General features: G+C 36.3%; 1 non-coding gene across 1 annotated transcript; it reads right to left on the bottom strand.

Annotated features, from left to right (window-relative positions):
- Positions 1-21,910: 21,910 nt before the first annotated feature.
- Positions 21,911-22,044, bottom strand: LOC116477620 (small nucleolar RNA SNORA75). The gene has a single exon (XR_004250569.1). It is a non-coding gene; the product is annotated as a small nucleolar RNA SNORA75 (small nucleolar RNA).
- Positions 22,045-22,744: the final 700 nt, after the last annotated feature.

Consider the following 22,744-nt stretch of genomic DNA (forward strand, 5'->3'; position numbering starts at 1 on the left):
TGATCTCTATCAGCAAACCCATTTATCTTACCTCCATCCGATATTTTATTCCTTCCATGGGCTTGCTGCGGGATCCTGTGTCTTATTATCCTCTTGGCTTTCTTGACTGTATGGTTTGACTCTAATTCTTTCTCTATCAGCCCTGGAAACATCTTTGTTGGGGACAAGTAGCTCACTTCTCCAAGACTCTCTAATACCTTCAGAATGTGCATGACTCATGGGGAGTCAGGAAAATCACTTCCAAACCTTTTACCACTAATTCTGGCCCAGCCTGCAATTTCCTCCTGCTGTGATCTTTTTGCTTTCTCACTTTAAAAATCCAGACCACAAAACAGTTGTTGCCCACCTAAATAACTTTCCAGGCAAGTCATTAAAATTCACTTTGATTCTGCCAAATGGAGGAAGAAACTTGGATCATTTCACTGTGGGAAACTGCCTTGATGCCACTAGTTCCCTCATTTGCCCCCCATCCATCAGTGAACTTTTTAGCCTACTCAAAGCTTTGCTCCAATGCATAGGATTTATGATTGTGGGGATTTCCAAATAATATAAATATTCAACATGAATATTTTAAATTAAGGCATGAGACATTTTTCCTAACTGAGCATCAGTTTGTAGCACCGAATACTGTAGCCCTCCTAAAAGTCCAGGCAGTGCACAGGTCTTGACATGATGAGGTGACAATGTTGCTATGGTGATTTTGCAGCTGGCCAAATAGTCACTGGTTGATTTTACCCAGCAGGAGTTTTTTGCAAAAATTTCTTGGGTGAGAGTGAAATCAAACTCCTATTTTGTTTCTCCTCTGCAAGCTGTAGTTAAGATGGATTAATAAGTAATTTTAGATTAATTAACTCTGAAGAGAAAATGGGAGAAAAGTGAGGAAGGTTGTTGGCAGAAGTCACTGCTGGAATCCTTCTGAAGGGAGTACTGACATCACTTGCAAAGACAAAAGACTAGAAGACAATGAAGTTAAACTTGGCCTGTCTCTCATATGATAGGTGCTGAGAGTACAGGTTCAGGGAAATTTAATTCTGTCATATGCACATTGGATTATGTGGTCATGGCTTTGTTTGTTACTAACCAGCTTTAATCAAATAAGAAAGCGCTTGATAGAGTAAGAATATAATGCCCAGAAAAACCTGAAAACTTGAAAAATTGTTGGTGCTATGTTGTTGTTCTAAAGACCACTGTGATATTAAGCAAAATGAGAGGGAAAATGTTACCTATTTTCTTTCTGCCACTTGGATTGTTTATTCAAGGTCCTCAAAGTTATAAATATTAAATAATCTGCGAAAAAATTAGAATCCATGCCAGGCCTGTGTGATCATACCTGCTACTGCTCTACTTGTTTAGACATAAATGCAGTCTAGCATTAAAGATCCTTTAAAAAAAAATGTTTTCCCAATGGTTAAAAGACAAGCTCAAATAAATGAACACTCATACATATGCCAAAATTGATGAGTAGATCAATATTTCAGTAGGTAGTTACTATCTTTCTGTGTATGAGTAAACATATGGGAGAAATTTAAAACACTAAAGCAGTCTCAATGAAAGCATAGTATCCTACGTATTAGTTTTTCAAAAATGTCTAATGAAGGAAGGAAACAATGAATGAATGCCCTTATTCCTCTTAGAGTGCTGGGACATGGTTTTGCCTGAAAACTTCATGTGAATTTTATATTTTACTACACATTACACCCATCTTAGACTTACACGTATAAGACATAAGGCATATCTTATGTCTTACATGTATAATAATCTAAGCAGAACAAAAAATAACGAAACATTTTCTTCCGCAAATTTTTGAGACAGATGGATTTTCCGGGAAGATGTGTTTAGTTTTTAATCCTGTGGTTTTGTGTACCACCTGGCACACTAGAGTGTTGCTCTAATTCAGTGAGTTTTAACTCTGGGTGAACAGTGGAAATACTAGGGTACATTTTAAAAATGCTAATGCCCGGGCCTCACTGAAGACAAATTAATTGGAATCTCTGTGGGTGGCATTGATACTTTTTATAATCTTCCCAGATGATTCTAATGTGCATCCAGGGATGAAAACCACTGCTGTAGCTGGATACTTACTTTAGTTTGAGAAACATAGATGAGGTTATATTAGGCATCAGCTATTATTGTACCTGTTTCACATCTTACCTCTTTTTGAAATGTCCAAATTATTTCACTGGGACCTTAGAATAGTTGTTGGTAAAATGGTATCTGACTGCAGAGAAATGTAAACTTCGTCCACCCTGAAACACAAACATGGTGTGTAGCCACATCAGATCCTGAATCAGCAGCATACGAGCTATTGATCCTAAAGTTGAGACACAGAACTCCTGTTTCTTAATATCTTGGACATTATTTTTTTCCCCATGGTAACTTCTTACAAATAAAGTTTTAATTTGACAAAATCCAAATTGTTGATTTGGGGAAGTATTTAATAATTACAATTTTATCAGTTTGAATTTAAAAACCCTACCAAATTCTTCTACAATATTTTCAGTATTTGCTGAAAGATGACATCCCCCTTGCCTTAATCATGTGCCAGATTACTCGTAAACCTGGACCATATGCCACTGCAATTTGCTGATGGGCCCAAGCTGTTTTGGTAGATAAAAAATCCAAGGGGATTAGAATGGCTCAATCCTCGCTGTGAACAGAGCAACGGCATAGGGCAGCTGTATGCTCTCTTCTCTCTCCTTGTCCACACAGCACCTCTATTTTCTCAATTTAGGTCATTGATAACCCAGAACTGAAGTTCACATCAATGCCCACAAAAATATATTTTGCTCTAAATAAGGCCTTTCGTTAGACACTTAGACAGAAATCAAATGTCAGAGACACACACATCATGCAAGGGATGGAATACATATTTTTGTTTGTAAAAGTAGTAAATGTTTCCCCAGTTTTGGCTTCAGGATGGTCCTGGGGTGAAAAACACTTTTAAATTGATGAGTGACATAAAGAATATTTTTCCCTTACTTGGCTCCTGTGTTCTGCTCAGCACAGTTAGTGGTGTTATTCTCTGTCACCAGTGTTTACATGACCACAAAGTTTTTTTGTTGTTGTTTATAATAAAATGAATCTCTGTGACACTTGACTTGAAATCAGAATCAGATGGTTGATTAAATTATTAAAATTTAAAATAACCTTTGGGAAAATGTAACTTTCTGGAAGACATTTCCTCATACTTCTACTTTTCCTTTCTAGTACAAGGAGACTTTCCACAAATAAGGAAGTCATTGTGATTTATTTCTTGTGTCTCGAGATCCATTTTCCTGATAGCAGCCATTCATTTTAAATGTCTGACATGGTTTCTTTAAATATAAAGCAATAAAACATATTGCTTTAAAGTATTCTAGTTATTCATACTGCTAAGATTGCTTTATACCAATATCAAACAGTGGGAAAATGCTAATTATTCAGAATTCTATGTTACTATTGAATAATTTGCACATTGCACAGTTATGTGTAGGTCTTGGAGGCTAGAATAATTGAAGTTCATAATTGGAACCATTTTAGAAGTTCATCGAACCATATTTGAATTATCTCTGTGTTATCCTCCTGCTCAATTCAAGAATACTCTCTAAATTTTTCTAAAAATCTCATTGGAAACTTCTTGTGATGAAGAATGCAAGAGAGGCATTCTTGTTGTTGAGTTTGAGCCTTCCTTCCTATAACTTTCATTCGATAGTTCTGCCTTTGAGAGCTCAGCAGAATAATTTTAATTTTGTTTTTCTTCATAATAACCTCTCAAATACTTGTTCGAGAGGCACACCTCTAGACTCATAAATTTAACAGCCATGATGGCCAATTTTATAAATGCACTTGCCACCCACTCTATACAGGGAACAATGTTGTCACTTAGAGACCCAACCACATTATCACAAACCGGCCAATATCCATATATGTGTCCCAAATTGTCATCCAGTCATCAATGACTAAAAGTATCTTCCCAGCAGTTAAAAAGGGATTGTGTTCTCTTGTGAATCCTGCTTATTCTCTTTTTATTGAACATAAAGTATGGCTTATTTAAAAGACATGACATCGCATCGTAAAAAGGGACTCATATACCTTTCACATTCCCCATGGTGGAGAGTTCTTTCTTAATTACACATTAAATTCTTATATTGTCTCTTAGTCAAGTTTCTTTTTGTTGAAGTTGACATAAACACAAGAAAGAAAGGGATTATTACTATTATTTTGTATTAACAGAACTCCAGTACAAGACTGACAGGATTCAAGCAGTGTAACCAAGATTTCTCTGGGTCTCTTATCTCTGTTGGTCTCATTTACTTTCACTCCAGATAAGCTTTCTCCATGTTGCAAATGATATGGTCATAAACAGCCTCCTTGAGTTCATGTCATCCCATTTCAGTGACCCTATGGGAATGGAAGAGTTCCCGTAAGCCCTTGCATAAAAAATTACACATACATATACCATGGCAATAGGATGTGATACCATGATTGATGAAGTCAGAATCACACACAGGTTGTACCTAGGTCCCAGTAACTGGCTTCTTCTCTGGTCTCTTCATCCCTTTTGTCCTCTTCTGCCCCCATCTAAATGCCATAAATGCTGCCTTGGCCTCTTGCTTATTTCAGCAGTTCACTTTTCTGTATCTTTTTTCTTGTAGTACGATTCTTACTACACAATTACTACAAATGAGTAATTGTGTCTTAACTTTGCTGAAACTTAGTTCAACAACTATAAAGTGAGATAACAATACCTATAAGTACTGTTTCATAGTAGATCGTTGAACAAATATAAGTTCTCACTTTTCTTTATGTTTATATTAGGAAAAAGTTTTAAAGAAGGTAAATATATTGACATGGAAAGTGAAATTGTATGATTAAATGTGCACATAATTAATGTGAATGCTGTGAGCCTAAAATTTGAACTTTCCCAGGGATTTTTGGAATTTTTAAGTTGGAAAAATATATTTGTGAACTTATGATGCGTCTACTGTTGATTTCTGTCCCTAAAATGACCTAAAAGTTGAATACATTTATGAATACATATATATTTAAATTCAGAGATCAATTATATCATTACACCCACAAAAATGTTCTGTTATGTGGAAAGATTTAAGGCAGAGTCATTTACAATGATTAGAAAACAAAACTCAGAATTTATGATGCATGCTCTGAGTTACACAAAATTTTTCATGATGCATGATCTGAGCTACCAATGTAAAAGATTCCAAAGGATCTTTTTGTCAGATAAAAGCTTAGCATTGCCAAGCTGTACAGATATATCTATTTAGTTTTGATAGTTAAATAAAGTACCATTAAATTTTTTTAAATGTTAAAACATCTTAAGCAATTCTTATAAACAGAGTAAACGATGTGGGAAGTGTGAAATCACAAATGTTTTTACTCATTAGAGATGACCTTTTATAGTTTCATTACTTATGAGTTATCAGGCAGCTGTAACTTGTAAAAATGATTTTGATATCATATTCCTAAATATTATGTATTTTCTCTTTATTTTTGAAAACATGTAAATATGCAAATGCACATATTGAGAGAGTTTTTTTTTATATTTAGTTGGTTATACCAAGTTGTTAAAATAGGGTTTTAAAATTCATTTGTTAAGACATCCCAACCATGGTATAACTGAACATGCTACCAAAATTATTTATGTTCTTACTTCTTCACAAGAAGGGTCACTTTTCCAGAGGCATAACAAACTGGCAGGTTGGGCTATAGAGAAACATCAATAACGTCAAATACTTTTTTCACTTGAAGTATAGCAAATTGAGCATAATTTTTTTTTTTAACCAATGGGCTAGGTCAAAGGGTTAAGCAAATAGAGAAATGGAAATCTGTTTCAAACCTGTTTCCACACAATCACTTCAAAGAAGTGCATAGAGGCAGTACTTTCAATAGGTTGTAAGAATTAGGCTGGCTTTTGGTATGAAAAAATCTATTGTGTCCATTGTAATCTGTGTAGGGTATGCCCTACCTCACATATTCTTAAGCCACATTTTTACTCCAGTCATTGTGGCAGGAACCAGTGGTGTGCAGTTGTAACCTGATAGGACCTCAGCTACACAGTAATATCTGTGCCTGCATGGAGTAGGGTGAGACAGAAATGTTAGCTAATACCAAGTGCTATGGAGGAAAGTAAGACAAGGAAGAGGAAGAAGAGCACTAGTGTGGAGAGGGGGTGGGTGCAATTTTCAAAAATGTGATCAGTAAAGACCTAACTGGGAATGTAATATTGCAACAAAGACCTGAAGGGAGAGAGAGAGTAAGCCTCTCTGAGGGAAAGAGCCTTCCAGGCACAGAAACAGTACAAAAGCTCCAATGCAGAAGTATGGCTGGGGTGTTCATGAACCCAAAGGAAGCCAGTGCTCCTTCTGTAAGAGAGTTAGCCAGAGAGACAGAAGAGTGGGAAACGAGGTGAGAGAGAAAATGGTGCCAGGATATAGAAAGCCTTGTAGGCCTTTCTAAGGATGATGGCTTAGACTCTGATGAGACAGGAACTCAAAGGAAAATTTTGCAAGAAGTATTGACATGATCTGTCTGATGTGTTGGGACTAGGCTGGAAGGTATGTGGACTTGTGAAAGTACAGACAAAAGTACAGACAAAATTCTTCATAATTATTCTTGCGATAATTCAGTCAAAAGATAATAGTGGCTTTGTAAAGGGTGGAAGCAATAGATGGAGGAAGATGAGGTGAGAATCTAGATATATTTAGCAGGTAGAACCAATAGGATTTGCTAGCAGGCAAGATGTGAGTCAACTGACAGACAGAGGAGTGAAGGATAACTTCAAAGTTTTAATTGAGGATTGAGAAGGAACAAGTTGCTATTAACTGAGACTGAGAAGGCTTTGACGATTGGTAGGTTTGGGGATAAAATAAGTTTGAGATACCTATTAGACATCAAAATGGAAATATAAATTAGGCAATAGGCTAAGTATATGTGTCTGGAGCTCAGAAGAGTTCCCGGAATGAATTGTAAGCTTGGGAATCATCATAATGGAGATGGTACTTAAAGTAAAAATCTAGATGAATCCTAGAGGTAGTATGTGTATGGAGAAAAGAGAAGAGGTCTGAGGACTGAGCTTTGGGTCACTCCATTGTGTAAAAGTTGAGGAAGTAGGGGGAAACTTGCAAAGGAGCCACAGGAGAAGTGGACATTGAGGTGGAGAATAACTGAGAGAATGTGAAATCTTGGCAGCCAGATGAAAAGCGTTTGAAGGGTGTCAAACACTGAAGAGGGGGATGTGAGATGAACATTGAGAATTAACCATTGAATTTGGCAATGTGGAGGCCATTGGTGACCCTGAAGACCAGTCTCAGTAGAATGGTATGGGAAAAAGTCAGAAGGAGTTCAAGAGTTAGGGAAAAGAAAATTAAAAACTGTGAAGGCAAACAACTTGTAAAGAAAAGACCAGAGTGAAGTAGCTGTAAGGGGGCCCAGGAGGTCAAGAGAAGAATTCTTCTGCTAATATTGGAGAGATAAAAATATGCATGTACACTGTTAGAAACTATTTGGTAGAGAGGGAAAACTGTGATGCAGAAGAAGAGAAAGAACTGATAGAGCTATGTACTTGAGTAGGCAAGAGATCATGCAATCCAGGGTACAAGAGACCTTTGATAGGAGCAATTTGTACAAAATTTCAGGATGACAGGAATCTGGGAGGAATGTATTGGGCATGGAGGCAGAGATGTGGTTAGACGTGGTGATGCAAGCTTGTGGGAGCTGTCTCTTCATTGTTGTTATTTCCCATGTGAAATAAAAAGCAAGATTAACAGCCAAAGTAAAGATGGGAGAGGAGATGCTGATGTGTGAGGATAGAGAAGGAAGTTAGAAATGGTCCTGTAGAAATGTGGGAGAGTGAATAGACTCAGGAAATGTATATAGTTTCTGAGCATCACTAGGGGCCCATTTGACAGTGGGGCATATACATTTAAGTTGGGTGCTTTTTTCCAGCCATGTTCAGCTGAGTGTAGGTGCAGAGTAATCAGAGTTGAACATAATCCAGTTGAGGTTTTTGCAGCCTAAAATGATAAAATGAGAGATGTGCAAAAGAACTGAGTTGTACACAAAAGAGTGATTTTCATGATAATAGTGGTTTTATATTAGATAGATACATGTTTTTGTTCAAATGAATTCTCTCATCTGATGTTAGGCTTTCTACTGAAGGTATCACATTTTATTCATCTAACTATGAAATCCCAGAATCCTTTTTTATATTTGCCCCCTTGTTATCCAGATACACTCAATTACCAAGCAGCAGCTGCTCTATCATTCCTGTCTTCATCAATTTCACTGCCACAGAAGGTAAATATAGGACCTGACAATGCATAGAGGGAACAGTGCAGGGTAAGGTGAGAAAAGCAGTCTAGGGTTACAATATGAGGGTTCTGGAATTCTGGGTTAAAGAACAGCATTTTTTATTAAATGGGGGAGTCCAGGGGCTTCCTACATGGTGACAGTCTTCCCAAAGTGAGCAACCCTAGAGAACCAGGAGGAAGGGGCATAGCCTTTCATGATCTAACCAAAGAATTTTGGGTTACAGAGTAATATTCTTAATTACACAAGACAGCATTGATTCTCTTTGATATGATTTGGCTATGTCCCCACCCAAATCTTACCTTGAATTGTAATAATCCTCATATGTCAAGGGTGGGGCCAGGTGGAGATAATTGAATAATGGGGGCAATTTCCCCCTTAATCTTCTCATGGTAGTGAATAAGTCTGATGAGATCTGATGGTTTTATAAATGGGAATTCCCCTGCACAAGCTCTCTTGCCTGCCACCATATAAGACGCGCCTTTGCTTCTCCTTTGCCTTCCACCATGATTGTGAGGCCTCCCATGCCACATGGGACTGTGAGTCCATTAAACCTCTCTCCTTTATAAATTACCCATTCTTTTGTATGTCTTTGTTAGCAGCATGAAAACAGACTAACATACTCTTTCAATAAAGTGAATCTTAGTATCACACCTGCTTTAGAAAAATTAATTTTCAAATTAAATGATATTGGGGAGAGATCAGAGGTATGGATAAAAACAGAAGGCTTATATTTGTTCAAGATAGGAGATAATACTAGTTAGAAATAGAGTAGTAGCACGCAAATGGAGAGAGGGTGACTGATGAAAAGATATTGTAGAGAAATAAGAGTCTTGACAGCTAGCTGAAGGTATCAGGGAGAGGAAGGAAGTTAAAACTGTCTCTCTGCATGATTGCCATACTTTGCTATTTTTGGAAGGGCTTAGCTAGGAAGTTGCTTTGAGTCTCTCATCCAGATGCAGTCAGATGAGGACTGGAGCTGCAGTTACCTGAAGACAAAATTGGGATAGATATAAAAGATAGTTCAACTACATGTTGGCTGCTGGCTGCTGCTGGGAACTCAATTAGAATGGTTGCCTTTACAGACTACATACAGCCTTTCTTGGATGGTTCGACTTCTTCCATGGCAGCAGGCTTCCCCAGAGTGAACGTCCCAAGAGAACCAGAAGGAGGCTTCAAAGCCTTTTCTTACCTAGCCTCAGAAGTCACACAGCCTCATTTACATCATACTCCATTGGCCAAACCGGTTGTAAGTCCTCCTAGATTCAATGGGAGGAGATTATAGACCACCACATTCTTGGGAGAAGTATCAAAGAACTTTCGGCCTTTCAAAAAGAAATGTCCCTCTCACAGTAAAATGGGAATAGCTTATTACACTTGTCCATTTTACTCTTTCCCCCAAGTGACTATTAACTAATTAATCATACCTAATTAGTACTTTCATCTTGAAAACTTTAAATCTTGGCTCTGCAAATTACTAGCTGTGCAAACTTGGAAAAATTATACAATATATCTATACCTCAATTTTCTTCTCTGGAAAATGGGAATACGGTAGTGCCTACCTCATAATATTGTTGTGAGGATTAAGTGAGATAGTCTTTATAAAGTCCTTACTTCTTCTTATGGTAAGCACTCAGTACATATGAGCTGTTAGTTTTTGATGAGCATAGTCAAGCAGATTCAAATAGAGAGATTCTAATGGAATGTTATCACCATTATATATTAAGCACTAAGTATCAGTAAGGATTCCATGCATGCTAAAACATATTTCCCAATCTTCCAAATAATCCTTCAGGGTTGTGTTTTTATTGCTGATTTACAAATGAGAAAACTGGGCCTCAAACACATTACACAGCTCGCTTTATAAATCACAGCTAGTAAACTTACACAGTGGAAACTTGAAATTATCAAGGAATGCATTAATGGTTTTGCAAAAAGCTTTACTCTAAAGAGGGATCAGCAAACTCCAGCCTACTGCCTGTTTTTGTAAATAAATTTTATCAGCACACAGCCATGCCCATTTGTTTACATATTTTCTATGGCTGCTTTTACACTTCAACAGCAGTGTTGAATAATTGCAACAGGAACTTTACGGCCTACAAAGCCTAAAATATTTACTATCTGGCCTTTTATGGGAAAAAGTTTGCTAACTTCTGCTCTAAAACATAAAAGAAAGTGTCCTAAGCGGAAGTTTTTGAACTGACTGTGGCCTTTGCTGAGTAACTGAACCACATAACATGTAATGGAAATCTATAATATTTACAGAGTGATATGTATAAAAAGGCCAAATTTCTCAGTGAAATTAGAGAGCAAATCTTACCCTTCATTCCCTACCTCCAGAGATGTTCCCTAAGACAAGACAAAAATACATGATCTGCACCCAGATTTAAACATTAATTTTGGGATGTTTTCCAGACCAGATGGTTAGAAAAGCTAAGTACCATTGATTTATTTCTTACCCTTTAGAAAGCAACATTAGAGACAACGGACCTTATCAGAACAAATGAGAATAAACAACAGAATGCAGATCAGAGGAGAATTAAGAACAAATGCTATTGGATTTTATTATGCTATAATTAATTTTGTATGTAGAAAAAGCACCAATTATTAGCAAATTGTAAACTGCATCAACCAAGCTTTAATGTTGTATATTACATTATGACTAAAATTTGCAGTACCCTGAGAATGTTCTCTTCTTGCAAATGCAATTAATCATCTATCAAATATATTTTCAGTATTTAGTAAATGTTAGAAGCTTGGAAAGCAGAGATTAATAACACTTGATCTCAGCAAACATTATTGCCATACAGTAATGATTTCCATTGTAAAGGTGTGACAGTGGCTTTTACATTCTCTTGGATCAGAGACTCTACTGAGAATATGATCACAGCTGCAAATCCTATTTCCAGGAAAAACAAAATGTGCACTGGTACTTACCAAGAAAATATTACATACAATTTCAAGAGGGTTTAGATTTCCTGCAGGTCATTCATGGAATCCACACAGGCTTAACCTCATTTTTAGAATCTTTGTGGTATAGCATGGGCACAAATGAAAGAGTGAGGCAGCTGTGTATGTATTTAGAGTGTGTGTGTGTGTGTGTGTGTGTGTGTGTGTGTGTGAGGGCATGTGTGAGTTGGGAAGGAAGATAAAGCTTCAGAAAGAAGTTGTGTCTTAGCTTCTTCTGCAGGAGATTAAGACGGAAAAATATTTTCTAGGTAGAAGGACTGGCTTATGGAAAAGTAATGAGATGTGATTTGGCAGGGGAATTCAGCAAATCAAGGTAGTTTAGTGTGAATGACACAACTTTAGAGTGAAAGAATAAAGCTTTGGAAGAAGAGGCTGGAAAGAGGCTAGAGATTGGATCACAGAAATTTTTGAATATTACATCAGAATGACAGTCACTTATTCTTGATGGATCATACAGCCCTAAAGGGGAGGCACACTGTAAGACCTACCATTCACCGGAGAACATTTAAGGCCATATATTTGTTTCAGCCTGGTTGTTTATTGTTTATTTTCTCTTTTCTGTGTTTCTTTTTTTAAAATTAAGTATGTGCAAATAAACAAAGATCCTTATGTGTAACATATCATAAAATTTGTTGTAATTTTGTAGCAATCCTGATGAGTAGATTTTATTTTACCTGTTTTACCAGCAGGAAAACTGAGACCTATAGAGGTAACTAACAGGATCAAGCCCACATAGCTAAAAGTGGCAGAGCTGAGAATTAAATATCTTTTTTTTTTTTCTGACTCTAGGTTCTATACATTTTCCCCTGGGCTAAGATACTGAGCCTAATACTTTTTGGCATAATCAATTATTTCTAGATGGCCTTCCCAATATTTGAACCTAGTTAGCTCATCAGTTCTTATTGAAACTACATGCCAATTAAATACCACAGATTTTGTGATGATAGAACAAGGAGGAAGGGGCAATGCACAAGTGAATTTTGGTTGGGATAAGATTTAGAACACTGTCATGAGGAACATCAGGCTGAGGCATGGCACAAGGCGTGACACTTTAACATCAGATGAGTGCCACTTAAGGATATTCAAAATCTAATAGAATAGGAAAAGATGATGATTGAAAGCATCAAAAGGGAAGGGGCTTCAGTGGATAAATCTGGTTTGGTTTGTAATTGTGCTCAGGGCCTGCTCTGATTACAGTACAATACGACTCATCCCTTGGTAAAATAATTTATAATGAAGCTCATGGAATCATACTGACAAGAAAGGAGGGAAACATCAAAGGCACCTCCTCATGTGCCATAAATGACAGGAAGAACATCTGGAACAGAACATGCTGGGCGCTGTTTGTCTGTGTGCCCCCTTCTGTGAGGAGAACCTCTTATCCTGTTAACTTAGAGCCAGGCAAACCACAGCTCTGTTTACATGGAAGTTGCTGTGACCTTCCCGGCATGCTTTCCTGTCAGCTAGATCCCAAGCATAGCCCCATTTCACAGCCTTGCATCATTTTCTCGGAACACAGCCATGTGGAGAGGGAACAGCTGGGAAGGGATGGCTGAAAAAATCCCCAAGGATTCTATAGAGGGTCTAGAAATCCTCTTTTTACCAAGTAAACCTAAGGATGCTGAGGTTGCTTTTATCAAACACAATGTCAGTGTGAGGAGAAAGAAAAAAAAACAACAAAATGCAAGTTTGAGTGGTGTGACCACACTGCAGGGCAAAACACTTTTGTAAACAAGGCTTAAAGTTTTGTATATTTTTTAGCATTTGGTTATGTGATGACACATGTTTACCAAAGCCTAAGAACAGACGCTCTTGATACAACAATAGGGCATAAACTCCTGCAGAAAATACATACATTTCCATTGTGTTTTAATCATTGAAATCCATATTTTAAGGTTCTTTCAACGGTTCAGTGTCACTCTTCATATTGTGACTCATTTTTTTAAAATCTCATTTTTTATAAAAAATGGCCCTTTAGAACTGTTGATGTATCCATAATATAAAATGAAAGTATGTTTCAGTTGTTATCATTTAATTTTATCTTATTCCTCTATATTGAAATAACCAATGACTAACGCATTATCTCAGAGACACATGAGGCAATTTTTCCCCTCTATTTTGGCTCTTTAAATGAATTTCATTTCTGCTTTATAATTCACAAGCTGGGTTTTATTGTGAAAATTTTTAATCTCTCTGTGCCTGAGTCATTACACCTACAAAATGGAGATGATATCAGAATCTACTTCATATAGTTGTTTGAGAATTAAATAGAATAATATACGTAAAATACTTAGCAAAGTGCTTGTGACATAGTCCTCAGTAAGTGCTACCTATAATAATCTTTATCATCATCATAATTCATTCAAATGAATATCATTTAAATAATGATAGCCTCTCTTCTAGTGGGTCAGGAATACACTAATTTTAAAATAAGTTTTATGTTTATGATAGCATTTAACTTCTATTATTAATTTCACAGTTATCACTACTATCTAATTTGAGAAAACAAAAAATGTCAGCACCCTCCAAACTTAGTTAATAAGGGAGTTATAGATAATGGGGAGCTTTTGGAAAACTCATCTCAAACTCTAAAAATGTTCAGTTTTAACTTTCAGGCATGATAAAATATTTGAATTGTGACAAATCTGAAAACCTCAATAACTAAAGTTTGTTGATAATCATATTCGCAATCATATACTTCATCTAACCTTTAAAACTAATATGTCAACACAGAGTTTTGAGGTTTTAAAATTTGTTTATTCAAAGAAAACCTGGAAGCGTGTATCGCAATGTGAAATGCTCAAAAAAATGTGCCGAGCAGAGGAAGTTGAAAACAATGTTTGTGAACTCCAAATTCATCTTGTTTGCTATGTTTTAGGGCACCAGATTCTCAAGCTTTCTGAGAAATGCTCAGAGATGAGTGGAAAGTGTTTTGAAATCAGAAATGACATGTGTCAGTGTCTATCTGCCATAGCAGGGAGACTTCCCTTTGTGTAAAGGGCAGCCAAGCATTGTCTTTGGCTCTTCATGAATGCATCCCAATGACATAAATGGGAGGGTCAGGTTGAAATCTTTCCAGACTTGGATAAATCATGTGTTGAACTCTTTAGATCTAGATATTATGATAATTTCCAGGCTTAGAATTAGAAATAATGAGAATTAAATGCTCTCATTAGGTACTTTTCTAAAGGTTTCAAACATAACTTAATTGGGCCAACTCCTGATATAATAAACAAGGAAAGTTTCCCACATCCCTGTGTAGAAATATACTGCATTAACATGATTAATATTTTCATGTTCCAGAAATTCTTTTATTTTGGCTTACCATGACCTTAGATTCCCTAATATTCACTCGTTTACATATTTTTTCCATTTTAAATTATTTTATTTTTGTGGGTACATAGTAGGTGTATATATTTATGGAGTACACGGATGTTTTGATACAGGCATGCAATGTACAACAAACACATCATGAAGAATGGGGCATTCATCCCCTCAAGTATTTACCCTTTGTCTTATATTAAGTGAAATAATCCAAGCCTAACAATCATTTGTTTTAGACATCCTCTGAAACCAGATTCTAAGACAAAGCTTCTGTAGAGATAGTTTATTTATGAAGCAATCTTTGAAAGCAAGAAGTGGTGAAAGATTGAATAGGAAAGAGGAAAAGCAAATGCAATAATGCATTATTGAGTCCGCCACAGCAGCAGTGCCCAGTTCTATGGGTCACTGTGAAGAGTTTTATGGTATGCGCTTCAGAATTGGTCCAAAAGGAGTAGAGAAGATATCCTTCCTTTAGCTTCTGTGTCCCTTGGTCAACGAACACCTCACTGATATTTACTCCCTTGCACTTCTGAATGATGCATAAGTTCTTGCAGAATTTCCATGCGGGCACATCAAAACCAAGCATAACCAACCAACTAAACAAAACCCAGCTGGAATTGAGAGATATTTAGCCCAGGCCTGTGTCAAGTGCTGTCAGGTTGCACTTTTGGGAAACTAATTGAAACCTTCAAAGAATTGATCAACCCCGCAGTCTTAGAGTAGGCTATAAAGAAGATTCGAGGTAGAGCCCAAGAGTTATCATTCCTTTTACCTACAGTTCATCTCTTTCACCTCTCAGTTATTCTTATTCCCTCCAGTCCATCACAGAATCTTTTTCAAGGTAGTGACCAAACTTGCAAGGATTTAATAACAGAGTTGAACTAATAGTAGAGTTGAATGAACTACGGTCCTCACTAGTCATAGCTAGTCCTAAAGCCATGATCAATATTTTCCCTCTTCCACCATCTATTTTGAATTTTTCTTATATTTGTCCAGTAGCTGGTCTAGTTGTATGCCTCATAGAGAGATCCCAGAACCAAGGGTTTGAAGCCCTATTTTCCTTGCCCTTGCTGGACTGTGGTCGCTAAAGTTGCTGATTCTGTTATCACTGAGTGTGGAAGCTCCAAAAGACATCCCAGTGAGTCTCCTACTTTCCAGATACATTCTTGCATGATCTCAATGTGTAACAGCAATTCTAACTCCTCATGGAAATCAAGGTCAATTATTTTCCCCAGTGTAGTTAACTCTTTGTCTGCTGATCCTCCAGCATCATGAGTTCAACATGACCAGTGATAGTCATAGCTTCAAGCAAGCAGAACCCTTAAAGTGATACACTGACGGAAGCAGTCCATCCTAGGAAATAGGACTTCTAATACAACCTAAAATGGCAGTGACAGGAAGCACATATTCTGAAAATGAGCCACTGAGACTAATGGTGAAAATCACCATCCCTACTTCTACGTTTGGTTTCCAAACCTGTGTACTTTTTCTACTGGGGATACAGGACTGGGAATGGGCTATTGGTTCAGAGTACAAGCCACATTCTAGGGGACTGCATCCCAACCTCACAAGATGTTGTCCTTGAGCTGTTGCCTTTGCAAAGCCACTTAACAGGATATCCTATTGTTTCATCAGACTAACTGCTTCTGGGTGATGAGGTGTCTAATAGGCCCAATGGATTCTGTGAGTATGTACACATTCTTACATCTCCTTTGCTGTTAGTGTCTACTAGTGTGAGGCAATGTTGTATGTAATACCATATCAATGGTTCAGGTAAATAATAGTAGTGTTGGAAAAATTTTTTGTAGGTATGAAATGAAAACCCAGATTTCAATTGAAATTAGACAGTTGGATAGTCTCCTCAGGGATGGTGTCACATTGCTGCTAGTGTCAAGGCATTCCATAGGAGCAGTAACTAGATGATTTGTGGTAAGTGAAAGCCCATGCTAGTTAGTCCTCTATCTCATTATGTCAGGGTTATCCTCTATCCTTGAGTCAATAGCCATTTCATTCATGACTCATTGTGTCAGCACCACTGTGGCTGAGTAAATAAGACGGTTGACACTCAAGGGAGGGATCATCTTATCCAGTTGGTTGTTGGGTGCCTATTCTGTGATGGATGCTCTTCAGTGGGTATTAATGTGAGACATGATATTTGCATATTCACATACTCTGTGCCCACTTCCATTATTTTATCCACTTCCTTCTTTTCCAGACTTCTATGCCTCTGATCTTTGATTATTGTTCCTTCAGGTGCAGGAGTCAATGCCTGAATTGGGACAAGAGGCCCAGACTTTTATACCCCTTCAAGTGCTAGCTTTTGAGTGAGCCATCTTTGACATCAAGTCCAATTGGGCTTTTAGATGACTGTAGTTCCAGCCAACATCTAGTATAACCATTTCAGAGCCCCATACAGTAAATGGTCTAGCCAAGCCCTAGCCTAACAAATGAGGGACAAAGTAAAGTGTTTGCTTCCATAGGTTGGGGGTACTTTGTTAGGCACCAAAAAAACTAGAATCGGTGACTATGTGCCAAGTACTCTGCTCCATCTCCACGCATTATCTCAGTCAACTTCTTTACTCCTGACAACACTGCAAAATAAGTGTTATTTTCATTTTAGAGATGAGGAAAGTAAGCTTCAAAGAGGTTAACATTCTTGCAATGCCATGCAGCTAAGAAGAGAAAGAGTTGAAATTCAAATCCAGTCTAACTGTTACCTGAGAAATAAGATTAAAAGAAATAAATTTATAGAGTAATGCCCACTCTTTAAGCAGGAAAAAAATTGGCAACATACATGATATTAATTGATTTAGAAATACCCATATTCAATAAAATAATTACAACATTTTCTAGAGTTCAGCATGTGCAGGCTGGAAATGAAAAATTTGGCTGAGAGGGCCCTAGTGAAAAACAAATTTAACTATTACCATATGAATGTTGTTGCCTGAATAGTGTTGATGCCAAATTGCTGAACAAAAGGTATTGGAAATAATCTGTAACAATTTTTTGTAAAGATGTTTTGGCATGAAAATGAGGAGCCATTTTATTTTGAAATACTGAAAAGCATGAGTGAAAACATAATTAGTATCTATAAAAAGTGAATAAGTAGAGTGCTTTGCTTTAAGTGACCTTTGATGAATTCTAGTTCTTTCTTTCTTTATATATTTTTTTCTTTTTGAGGCAGAGTCTCACTCTGTTGGCCAGGCTGGAGTACAGTGGCACACGATCTCAGCTCACTTCAGCCTCTGCCTCCTGAGTTCAAGCGATTCTCCTGCCTCAGCTCCCGAGGAGCTGGGATTACAGGCACATGCCACCACACCCAGATAGTTTCTGTATTTTTAGTAAAGAAGGGGTTTCACCATATTGGCTAAGTTGGTCTTGAGCTCCTGACCTCAAGTGATCCACCTGCCTCAGCCTCCCAAAATGCTGGGGTTACACACATGAGTCACTGCACCTGGTCAAATGCTAGTTCTTTAATATGCCATTACCTATTTAACCTAACCCCCCAAAAGGAGAAATCAGTTTCTTTGCTTATCATAGTTTATAGGTCTACTTTATCATGCTTTGTAGGTCTATTGTCAAAACAGAAATATCAAATTTCTTCAGTGGTTCTTTCCTATATCCTTCTATATAATATTTGGTACTTAGGGAATAGGTTGGATGTTCAGGTTAAATTTATTAGGATTTGATTTGTTTGATCCATGGTTGTCAAATATGAGAGTGCATAGAGTCATCTCGGAATGCATAATAAAAACTGTAAATTCCTGGGCCACATTGCCAGAGATTCTGTTGGAAAGGCTACAGGTGGAGGCCAAGAGATCTACTTGTAAGGAAGACTCTTAGAATTTCTTTTGCGTATGGCCTGAGTATCATATTTGGACAAACATTTTCCTAGGCATTATGCCAGTAATTTCATTAACTGCCATCAGATTAGAGGATGCCATTCATTATAAACTGCCAAATGTGTAGAGGTCATAATTTAAAGGTATATGCTTTCTAAAACAAAACAAAACAAAACAAAAAAACTACTCTACCTTAAAAATATTCAAAATAAATTAAATCCTAAAGTATATATAAAATGATTATAATAACTATTTGTAATATTGCTTAAAATACAGTTATATCAAGATTTAAAGTTGTGTAACAACCTTAGCACAAAATGTTTTCTTTATAATATGGATGATATTTAGGTATAATTACATATTAATATGTAGTATATTACCTATAATATGTCATAATTATAGAGAAAATATAGCAGCTATGTTACTATACATTAAGTAAAATAATTATTATTTAGTTTAACTTTGCTATCAGCTTAATTAAAATTGCATGAAAACTTGCAAATATAGGTAATAAAAAATAGTCAAGGTTTAAGCAGTTACATAGTACTCACAAGCTGGCTATTTATTTATGTGTTCTCAATTGCCTAGAAGTATCGAAAGTCAATATAAAGTCTATATATGTTTTTATTGCCTTAATAGCTCTTGGACTTGATTTATCTTTACCTATATATCCTTGTCTTTCAGGCTTTCCCTCTAGTAATTCTACATAGAATTTCCCCTCATCATCTGTGAAATAGTTATGCCTTATCTCAAATGATCACCATCTGAAATGAAAGATAGAAAGGACAGAGTCTTAAATTTTTCCCTGAAGAATTCAATTTTGTATTAATTCAACAACTAATCTATTAAGTAATCCTTATTACTAGACATTCCCTCAATACTAAGAATATGAAACAAAACAGAACATCTGCTCTCTAGGATACCTGTTAAAATAGTCCTCTGCACCTTGAAATCTTGAGTAAATTATCTCAATGTTTTTTTTGAAGTAATCAGTTTCCTCTTGTATCTTTTTTTTTGCTATTAAATGAACTAGTATAATACATTGAGAAGGGGCTTTGAAGTCTGCATTTTTAAGAACTCTATTCAAATCTTCTCCCAGCAATGACTTGCACTATAGAATAATAGCAGCTTTCTCATCTATAAAATAAACAACTTTCTCATCTATACAATAAAAATAATAATGTTTCATTCACAAAGATTTTTTTGTCAAAGTAATCCAAAGACTAATATATATATATATATATCTGTCTATCTATCAACCTATCTATCTATCTATATTTTTTTGAGAGTCTCACTCTTTTGCCCAGGCTGGAGTGCAGTGGTGCTACCTCAGCTCACTGCAACCTCTGCCTCTTGGGCTCAATGAAAAATATACAGAAAGTAAAGAAATATTAATTTTAAAAAATCTACTAAATCTTGGCAAAAGCAGTGAGAGTTTGTGGTATTTGAACCAAGACGCACTCCCCGCTTTGCCCTCCCACGTCAGCAAGATGCAAACTCCACTCCAGATTTGTACAGCGAAGAACACAGGGTTGCCTCTAATCCTAGCTCCAAGTCAGAGTGCTATTCTCCTAGGAAGGGCAGGACATTAGCATTTCTCATGCTGCTTCTAGCTACTTGTTCTGAGGTTAAATTCTGTGGAAGTATAATTGAGAGATGAGAGCTCCTTCCTTCCCACCCCCACAACTTCAAGCCCCCCATGCGTGGAACGGAGACTCTAACTCCTTGGGCATAACTCCACTAGAATATTGGAGCCTTTCCTTCCCTTGGCTTGTAAGGTAGAGATTCCAGGCTGAGAGGCAAGCTAAGAAGACCTGAAGCTACTGCCTGTGCCCTTCTATTCAGTATTCAGCTTCCAAAACACTGGAACTGCTACTCAGAGAGGGAAATGCACATTATCCCTATGCCCAGGTCCAGAACTATGGCTCATAGATTTTGCCCAGGGTGGGAGAATCAGGCTATAAAAACAATCTGAATCTTTTCCCAAGAGGACTGACTTCATTTGCAACACAGTGTGGAAAATTTTAAGCCTACATATTATCTAAAAAAAAGTGGGGATTTTAGTGACAGGCAATTGAGAGAAAAGTGGTAGATTCTTTGGGGATATAAGCTAAAATGTTGACTGGCTAATTTGTCAGACAGAGCCACAGAAAGAGACAGCATAGAGGAACCCTTCGTAGGCCAGACCAAATTTCAAACACTGCCTCTGAAGCTATTCCTTCAAAGAAGTCTGCATTTGACTGGATCAGTCTGCTGAGAAATTCATACTCCAGCACATTGCTGAAAACAATAGAACAATAATCTGGCAATTTTCAGCTTTGTGTGGTCAGGGAAAGAGTCAAGGAGGTATCTCTCAAAACTACTGTCATTCCAGTGTGATCATAGACTCTTCAATTCCAAAACACAGCATTAGAAGCTTCCTGAAGCAGGAAGGGGTGTGGTAGGTAATATACTTCACTAAAATAATTCAGTCAGTCACTAAACAAATAAAAATCAGTAACAATTTCAAGCCCTGGAGGGGAGAAACAAATAACCAGAATTGCTATATTATCTATAATGTTCTTTGCAACAAAAGTTACAAGACCTACAAAGAAAAAAGAACATGATTCATGTGCTGGAAAAACACCTCACATACTATAAACTACCTGTGTAAATGACCAGATATCAGGTTTGACAAATATTTCTAAATAGCCATTATAAATATCTTCAAAGAAAACTATAATAAAATAAGTAAAGGAAGGTGTGATGATAATGTTGCAAGAAATAGAGAATATAGAGACAGAATTTTTTTAAAAAAAGAAAGAAAATAGTAATTCTGGATTTGAAAACTTAATTACTCAAATAAAAAATTCACTAGAGAGGCTCAACAGTATATTTGAATAAGCAGAAGAAAGAATTAGCAATATCAAAAATAGAGTGATAAAAATTATGCAATCTGAAAAACAGAAAGGAAAGAACAAAAAGAGTATTTGAAGACACAATAGCTAAAATATTGCCAAATTTATTGGAAAACATTAATTTATGCATCTAGGAAGCTCAACAAATTTCAAGTAGGATAAATGCAAAGAGATTCACAGACAAGTCGTACTGAAAATGCTGAAATCCAAAGGCAAGGACAAAAATCTTGAAAGCACCAAGAGAAAAATGACTCATTATTTCCAACTTCAAGAAGATTAAAGGTAAATTCTCATCAGAAACAATGGAGGCCACAGATGGGAAGGGAGGTAGACAGGATGGATAACACAATCAAAGCACTCTAATGAAAAAAAAAACCTTTCAACCAAGAATCCTATGTACAGCAAAACTATCAAAATTGAAATAGGAAAATGACATTAAAAGACAAAGAAAAAGTGAACTGATTTGTTGTTAGTAGACCTACCTTACAAGAAATACTTAGGAAAATTTTTTAGGCTAAAAGCAAGTGACCTCATTTTTCTTTTCTTTGATTTCTAATTTTTTTTTTACCATAATTTCTCACAAAACAGCAAAATATACTCCTGTAAAGACAGAAGGCAAAAGTAATGCTAGTTCTGTGATTCTCTCTGCTCATAAGAATCCATAAGCTGCCACCAACAGACAGAAAGAAGCTCAGTGAGAAGTCTGACCTCATTTTTTGAATCCACACAGATAGAGTACCTGAAAATGTAATTATGTGACCACAAGAGTATAAACACATATTTCTTCTCTTAACTGATTTAAAAGGCAACTTGATGAATCAAAATAAAATGTATACAATGAATACAGAAATGGAATACATTTGCCAATAACAGCACAAAAAAAGTGGGTGGAAACACAGCTCAATTAGGCTATGAAAGTGACTCCATATGGTAACTCAAATCCACAAAAACAAATAGATCCAGAAATGATAAATAAAAAGGCTAGTATAACAAAAGCTATAAATATATACTTGTTCTCCTCTCCTTTAATGGCTTCTTTAAAATACTTAAATTATATTGAGTAATAATTATAATCATGAACTGTTGGGCTTGAGACATTTATAGAGTAAATACGTATAACAATAATATTATAAAAGAGGAAAGACAATGGTGCTACAAGAATAACATTTCTATATCATATTGAAATTAAGTTAGTGTAAATCTGAAGCTAATTCAAATAAATTAAGATATACATGGAACAAGCACTAGGGAAATAATATGTGTAGTAAAAAATCATTTAAAAATAGTATGCTACATAAGAAAATATTCATTTAATGCAAAGAACATAGTAAAGGTGAAATAGAGGAGCAAAAACAGTACAAAACAGAAAACAAAAATTAAAATGACAGATGTAAACCCAACTGT

Source organism: Hylobates moloch, unplaced genomic scaffold (genome assembly GCF_009828535.3).
Source record: "Hylobates moloch isolate HMO894 unplaced genomic scaffold, HMol_V3 SCAFFOLD_2, whole genome shotgun sequence".
NCBI lineage: Eukaryota > Metazoa > Chordata > Mammalia > Primates > Hylobatidae > Hylobates > Hylobates moloch.